We start from the raw sequence: 8342 nt of genomic DNA, 5'->3' as shown, positions 1-8342 counted from the left end.
AATGGCCTCTCTCTCTCTCTCTTCCTCTCTCTCTCATTCTTTCTCTCCATCACCCTCAGATGGACTTTTGAGTCTAGGCTCCATACAAATATTGAGCATCTTTGTGGAGCACAGGGAGAAAAAGAAGTCAGCAGAGACAAACCCAGAACGGAAGTTGAGACAAAAATATAACGTGTTTATTTCAAGCCTAATGAGGCAAGCCACACTTCAGGAAAATGGCAATTACAACTTGACGGTAACAGATTGGAGGCGCCATAGCTGTTGCTGCACCCCACAAACGGTGCTGCTTCCTGCGTCTACCCGTCGCCAGGAGTCAGCAGCCTGCAGGAGACCAGGCTCAGGCAGCAGGGGACAGCCCTGGGGGAAGGGGACCCAGGCCACTCCCAGAAGCCCAGGCCCTGCTGAGGCTGCCCTCCCACCCTCACTGCCTGCCCTGCCCAGCTCTGTGCCCCTCTGTGTGGTCCAGGGTCTCCACACTGACATTTACATGCCATCTTTGCAGTTTTTGCTGTATCCACGTATCATCTGTGCCAATTATCTACTTTTTTCCCTCAATTTGATTTATTTTATTTATTTATGTGTAAATATTATAAGAAGCAGCTTTACCTACTTGCCACACATGAAAAACGGGGTCACCTGTCATAATTAATTAGAATGAGCACGTAGCTATTAAAATGAAACTCCTTCCTCCATGCGCCACAGGGGCACACTCACAGGGGCTGCCGTGCCACACCTGGAGACTCGGTGGTGAAACTCAGTCCTGGATTGATTTGAATTCACCTCATTATGACTCTCAAGACCTGAGATTCTTTCGGAACTAAGGGGACCTTCCCGATCAAAGTCTCATCACAACGTAGCACTAGCCACGTGTTCATTAATTCCACAGGTAAGCATCAAGCACCTGCCACGTGCCAGGCACTGTGTTAAACACTTGACGTGTAACAATGAGTAAAACTGACCCAAACATTTCTGCCTGCTTGGATCTTATATTCGAATGGGCAAAACAGACAAGCTGTAGACATGATAAGTAAGGGATTTATAGTATGAGAAAGTAGTAAGTTGTCTCGGGTTGGGAGATTCTGGGACAAGGGACCGAATTTCAAATAGATGGGCAGGGTAGGCTTCACTGAGAAGGTGAGATGGGAAGGAAGTGAGAGAGGGAGCCGGCTGGTCATTTTGTGGGAGAGGGTTCCAGGCAGAGGGAACAGCCACTGCAAAGGCCCTAGGGGAAGGAGCGGCAGGGCGGCCAGTGCGGGTGATGCTGAGAGCAGCAGGCAAAGAGGTGAGAGCTGACGGGGAACAGATCATAAAGACCTTGTGGCCAGTGGGAGGATTGGGGTGTTACTTTGAGGACAGTGGGGAGTCATTGAGGGTTTCAGCGACAAGAAATGATCTGCCGTGCAATGTTAAAGAATCACTGTGACTGCTATGTTCAGAACAGACTGTCAGGAGCCGGTGCTGGGGGACTCAGAGACAGAGCAGGGAGGCCTGTTACCTGTTATTAGGAGACTATTAAAATAATCCAGTAGCAAGATGCTGGCAGGCGGCTGTAGGGGTGAGGGTGCGAAGTGGCCAGATTCGGGATATATTGTGAAGAAACAGCCTGAAGGGCTGGACGTGGGAGGTGAAACAGAGAAGTCGAGAATGACTCCAAGATTTTTGGCCTGGGTCACTGGAAGTATCGAGCTGACATCAACTGAGCTGGAGAAGCTGGGGAGGGAGCAGGTCGTGGAAGAAGGAGTTCTGTTTGGGACAGGATGGGCTTGAAATGTCTGTTGGGCGTATCAATAGCCGTGCTATTGTTCACAAGTACCTGCTGTACCTCCCCCTTCGTTGATGTCAGGATCGACTATGGAACTTGATTTGACCAATGAAATGTGAACAGAAGTTTAAAGAACCTCAATTTGCCATGTTTTCTGTTTTCCTTTGCACCATGATCAGCAGCGTTGCAGATGGGGCTGCTCCACTAGCCTGGGTCCTGGGGTGGTGACAATAGAGTGTGGAGCATGGGGACACGTAGCAGGAGTGAGAAATCGACCTTTCGTGATATGCTGCTGAGCTCTGAGGTCATTGTCGCAAAGCACAACCTAGACTCCCCTGTCTGATACAGCACCCTCGTGGGAATGTCAAGCAGTTATGTCCTGAGTTAGAGACAGGTGCAATCTGAAGGTGTGCGCTGGGAAGTCACTGGTATATGGATGATATCTGAAGTCATAAGACTGGATGAAACCAAGGAGGGAAGATAAAGAAGAAAACGAGGTCAAGGTCTGAGCCCTGGGGCCTCTACATTCAGAGGTGGCGAGAGGGGAAGGGGACAGCAGAGGGAGCTGAGATGGAGTGGACAGCAAGGTGGAGGAAAACCAAGAGCATGCAGGGAGCCGAGGGGAGGAAATGCTCCGGAGAAGAGGGGTGATCAACTGGCCGATGGGGCCGACAGCTCAGTCAAGACAAGGGCTCAGAATTGACCATTGCGTTTGGCAGCATAGAAGTCATTGGCAATCCTGACAACGGCAGTATTGGTGGACTGGCTGGGACAAAAGTTAGATTGGGTTTTGTTTGAGAGAAAAAGGGAGCAAGGGAATTGGAGACAGCAACATAGACAAGTCTGCATGGGGTTGTGCTGAAGTGGATAGCAGGAAATGAGTTGGAGCTGGTAGGGTAAATGGAGTCAGAATATCACGGCAAGTGGGGAGAAACAACAGAATTGCTTTCATGCTTTAAGGAAAGATCCGGCAGGGAGGAGAATTTTGATGCAGTAGGAGATGGGGGCATCTCCGGAGCGATGTTCCTGAAGAAGGCAGGAGGGTGGGATCCAGCGCTCAGCTGAAGGGACCGGCTTCCTGCAGGGCCCTGACAAGGCTTCTGTGGTAACAGATGGGAAGGCAGGGAATGTGGGCATTGAGCCTTGATCATCCTAAATTCAGTCACCAAGGACACCTTGGTCCAATTCCGTAACTTTTTAGCCACTTCTAGTTACTCAAATAATAGTGTTCCAATAATGCAGGCTCACTCCGGTAAACTAGGTTTTCCTTCAGTCTCAAACTCGATTCGAGCTCCTCTTGCTCACTCCCCCGCCGGGCTTGGGCTACAGAGACAGGAGAACAAGGCCCAGCTCTGAGACATCTCCTCTTTCCTCTTCTGGACGCCAGCTCTTCCAGCCTGGGCACAGGGAAAAGGCAGTAGGTATCTTCTCCCTCACAGGGCAGCCGGTATGCGGGTGTAGGGGAGGCCCCGGTGCCCGCAGTTCTCTCTGAACCCAGCCTGCACCACGTCAGTGCTCTCAGAGCCAGGTTCGGCTTCGCACCAGCCTCCAGATGACCAAGAATCTCCTTTGGAAACCCTGCGACATCTCCCTTTATCCCTGTTGGTAGGACCACGTTCCATCCCTCCTCTGGGTCAGGCCCTCCAGAGCGCGCCCCCCATTCAGCAGGACACCAGGGTCTTTTCCTTCTGCCAGCTCCGTGCTCTGCTGGGCTCGTCCTCCACATCCCCCAGAGCCAAGCAGCCCGACTCCCTGCCCTTCCTGCTTTATTTTTCTCCGCAGTCCTTACCACTGTCTGTCTACATTTTTGTCTGACTCCCCCAAGTACTACGTATTGTAAAAGCCGAGAGCTGGGATGTTGTCTACTTGGTTAGCTGTGAAATCTCCTGTGCCCCTGAGTGCCTGACACCTAGTTGATGCTCAATAAATATTTGTGAAATATGAATGAATGAATGAACAAAGTAGGAATTGCACCCAACTTCTTTCTGAACACATTGTGATGGATTATTATAGCAATAGTTCCAATGACTCATGTCTCCCTGTATTCTTGACCTTGTGTGGGCCCCTCCCATATGGAACCTGGGCTTGGCCAGTTGGACATTAGCAAGAATGGCCTAAGCAGAAGATGGCACCCTGGGGCTTGTCTTCCTTCTTGCTGCCTTTGGAGCACAGCCACTATGTAGGAAAGTCCAGGACGGCCTGTGGGGGAAGTGTGGCCCAGCTGACAGCCAGCACCCGTCACCAGACACAAGATCTAAGTCATCTTAGACCTGTCAGCCCCAGCCAAGCCACAAGGTCACTACAGCCACAAGCATCATACCAAACCAGTAACCCACAGAAGCATGAGCAAATAGACTGATTATTGTGTTAAGCCACTAAGATTGGGGGCAGTCTGTTAAGCAGCAACAGATAACTGTTACTGCACATAACATTTTTGTCCCCTCCCTCCTGCTGGCACAAGATAGGCTGCAAAATGAATTCCCAAACAACATCCCTCTCTTCTTCCCAGCAGTATCCAAACTCAGGAATCCAGAGGATTAGGCAAAGCCCAAATTCCTCTTTGTATGTCCCTAATCCCATTAGTCATTGTAGCAGCTGATACCATTTTTTTCCCAGAAACCAAGCCCATTACCCAAGCCGACCTTCCCAAAATAACCAGGGTTGCTTGAGCGCTCGCTCTGCCCGTGCACGGGAGTGAGAGAGGGAGATTTCTCCCGGACTGTCTCAGGAGCCCATGGCCAGGGAACTCGCAAGTCTTTTCCAAGCGAGAGTGAAAGGGGCAGGGCAAGGCAGCTCACGGCGCGAGCCCCGGCCAGCGTGCTCTGAGGCTCACTCGATGCCCAGTGTCCCCTGCGGCTTCTGAAACCCCCACCCAGAGTGCACTGCTGGGTTTCGTGGAGATCTGTCATGCATTTATTTCTTCTCCCTCAGTCCCCAGGTCCCTGCTGTTTCCTCCCACCGAGCAGAGACCTGCCCAGCAAGACTCGCCTGGGAAATCATCTTGTAGTGTCCTGACCCCATGGAATTAAAAACCTGGCCCGCTACGTTAGCAAGGGTGAGTGGACAGACCTGTGATGCTGCCTCAAACACCTACAATCCCGGCTCTCCCAGCCGCAGAGAAGGTGTAATTAAGGTGCCCAAGAGCAGATGTGCCCTCGTTTTGCACAGGCCACCTGTCCCAGAGCCTTTGAAGCCAACCGTCTAGGGGCCCCGCCTGGACTGCCTTCCCCTTCCAAGACCGTGGTCACTTCCAAAGCAAGGCCCCAGGTCGGGCGTCTCGCACGTATCGAGTGGGAAATACCTGCAGATGGCGCGTCCAGGGCAGGGAAAACTTACGCCCCTTCAAGGCCCCACCCAGCCTTCTCCTCCAAGAGCTCCCCAGCTCCAGGGATGGCTCTGGACCCACCCAGGAAAACCTAAAACTTTCTCCCGCCCCCAGGACCACCCAGGATGAATCCAGCCCTCTAGCTCAGAGGTCAGAACCGCTTGCCTACATCCTCCGCTCAGCCCTGCTTTCTCCTCCCTCCTTCTGCAGAGACTGGTCCCTAATAAATACTTTGCACCCCAAACTGCCTCAGCTCAGCTTCTGGGAAACCTATCCCACAACAGGGACCCAATTCAAGGAGGGGATTTGTAACGGAACTGAAAGCCGTCACACTTGGAGAGCGACCAGTCCCGTCAGTCCTGTGGAACACAGTTCCAAGGTCTCTGAAACGGAAGGAGACAGAGCCATGGTCTGGCTCTGAGAACAGAGTTCTGTTGGGACAATACCTCTTGCAGATGGCTCCAGATCTCCTGCCCAGGCTGTGACAGAAAAGAACGTGCATTAGATTGATTTCCCTCAAAAGTGGAGCCCAAGACAAGGATTTGGGGACAGGTGGTCTATCTGGGAGCTAATCCGAGGAAGCAGGGGCGAAGGAGCAGGGACAGTGGCCAGGAGAAGGAACGCCACCGCAGCAGCGGGTGCTGTTACAACTTCCGCCGTGGACAACGGGACTCAATTCCACGGGAGCTCTCAGAGGTGCCCAGACCGCCACCCAGAACTGTGCACCAGCGCAGCACTCACCTACCCAGTCCTGCCCCAAGGGGTTGAGGGTCACCCCAGCCAGTAACTGCCCAGCTGTGGGCTCTGCTGGGCCCATGGCCAAGCTGGCTCACACGTTGTCAGGGAAGTCCCTTGGACAAAAAGTGGAAAGTCATGCCCGGCACAGAGAAGCTGGCAACAGGCCATCATAGCATCATAGCGAGGTGTAAGACACAGTAGTAAAAGAATTTACAAGACACAGAAACAGTATAGAACAGAAGATGGTGTACTCAGATCTGGTGTTTGGAAGTCAGAAAGATAGCTGCATAAAGGAGGCTAGGTCTGAGTAAGGTTTTGAAGGGTGAATAGGAGTCCACCACATCAGTAAGGTAGACAGCTCAACGTGGAGGCAAGACTGCACAGTGTGTTTGAGGTGCTGTGAGTATTTTGATATTTCTAGTCCGTAAAGATCAAGGAGAGAGGCACCAAAAACAGATTGATGAGGAAGGCAGGGGCTAGACCTGAGAAGCTCTACTACCGTTCCAAATAATTTAAACTTTTAACCAAAGACTATTTTTTTATTTTATTTTTTAAGTGATATGGTAAAATTTACTTTTTCTTTTGTTGTACGGTTTTATGAATTTTAACGCATGTAACCACCACCAGAATCAGGATACAGGACAGTTCCACAGCCTCAAAAAACTCCCTTTATAGTGACATCCTCCCCCCACTCCTAACCCTGGCAATCACTAATCTGTTCTTTATCACTATGTTTTGTCTTCTTTTTTGTTCTTTATCACTAAATGTTGTCATTATGTATGTCATATGATGGAGTCATACAGTATTAATATGTGACCTTATGAGATTAGCTTCTTTCACTCAGCATAATGCCTTTAAGATTTATCCAAATAGCTGCCTGTGTCAATAGTTGATCTTTCTATTGCTAGGTACAATGGTATTCCGTCATTTGGATATTTATGTGTTCCCCTGCTGGAGATCATTTGGGTTGTTTCTGGTTCAGGGCAATTATAAATAGAGCTGCTGTAAACATTTGTGTACAGGTCTTTGTACCAACGTAAATTTTCATGTCTCCAGGGAAAACACTCAGGAGTAGGATTGCTGGATCATATCTTAAGTTTGTACTTAACTTTCAAGAAACTGCCAATCTATTTTCCAGAATGGTTGTGCCATTTCGCGTTCTCGCCAGCAACGGATGAGAGTTCCAGTTGCTCCGTCTACTCATCAGCGTTTGAACAACTTTTTATGTCACCGTTCTGATTTGTACACAGCACAAAGGGCTTTAAGAAAAGGACTGATGTGATTGAACTGGGGAGAGAAATTAAAGGCAGGGAAATCAATTAGGAGAGTGATGCAGTCATGGAGACAAGAGACACTGGTGGCCTGGACAGGGTGACAGCAAAGGGGGTGAAGTGTAGAGGGGAGAGACTCTAGAGAAGAATCGGTGGGTCTTGGGGTCGAGGAAAGGAGTCTCAGATGACCTTCAGATTGCTGGCTCATCAAGACCCCAGGGTCCCACGTAGAGGGAAGCTGGAACTCCACTATGAGGAGCTGGGGAGAGTGGGGGGAGGGGGAGCAGCCTCCCTTCCCTGCTGGCTGTGAATCCCCAAGTGGATGATTGCACCAAACAGCTTGGCTCCATTTACTAAGGAAAATTTATGTCCCGCTGTGGGCGGGAGACGTGTCTATCTGCCAGACTGCATTTGCGAATTATAAACCTGCCAGCAGCCCACGATCTGGGAGCGACCTTCACTGGTCATAAACAGGAACGCAAACGTCCTGACAGCAAATCAGGTGAGGAGCCCCAAATGTGGCGCAGCCGGGGAAGGAGGCAGAAAACCCCACCAAATGTTCAAATTACTGCTGTCTCCTTCCTGGGGTAAATGAACTTCTCTTGTCTGCATTACTGCTGAGTTTGAGGAGTTGTTTTTGTCGGGTCTGGTTGTTCTTAGAAACCTGGGTGAGGTGATAAATTTTGAAGCCCCAGATAAAATTGAATGTGGACACCAGGAAATGGCAATGCTAATTAGAGCTGCCACTTTGGCATGATATTTGAGGCTTGCATTTAATATGGGCTTGGGTGAGCTGGGTGCTCAGAGTCTGGCTACCGGGAAAAGGGAACTTTATAGAAGAATCTCCAAGACTTCCTCCTAAAAAAGGGATCTCAGTGTATCCTGACTGGCCCAATGTGTGAGTCCCAAGCTAATGGAGCCCGTGCAGAGCTGGCCTCCACCGTGAGGAAAGGATTCTGAGGAGCTCTCCAGCAAGTTCCCTTGCTCTCATCTTTGTAGCATCCAGCCTCCTCTGAGAACCCCAAACATTGTACCTTACTGCGGAATTTTCAAAGTCTCTTTTTATCCTTGCTTCTATCTGAACCTTGCAAAAGTTCTAGTGTTATTATTCTACATTTTCATAGAAGGAATTGAGGTTCAGAGAACCTTATCTAAGGCCATATGTTAGATCAGTGGTAGAATTAAGATCAAAACTTGGGTCTTCAGATTCCACATCCAGAACAACCCTAGAGGGTCGCTTCATCAT

The sequence above is a fragment of the Propithecus coquereli genome, unplaced genomic scaffold, assembly GCF_000956105.1.
Source record: "Propithecus coquereli isolate 6110/MARCELLA unplaced genomic scaffold, Pcoq_1.0 Scaffold458, whole genome shotgun sequence".
NCBI classification, from domain to species: Eukaryota; Metazoa; Chordata; class Mammalia; order Primates; family Indriidae; genus Propithecus; species Propithecus coquereli.
The sequence above is the reverse complement of the archived record's forward strand: the minus strand, read 5'-3'. Positions refer to the sequence as shown.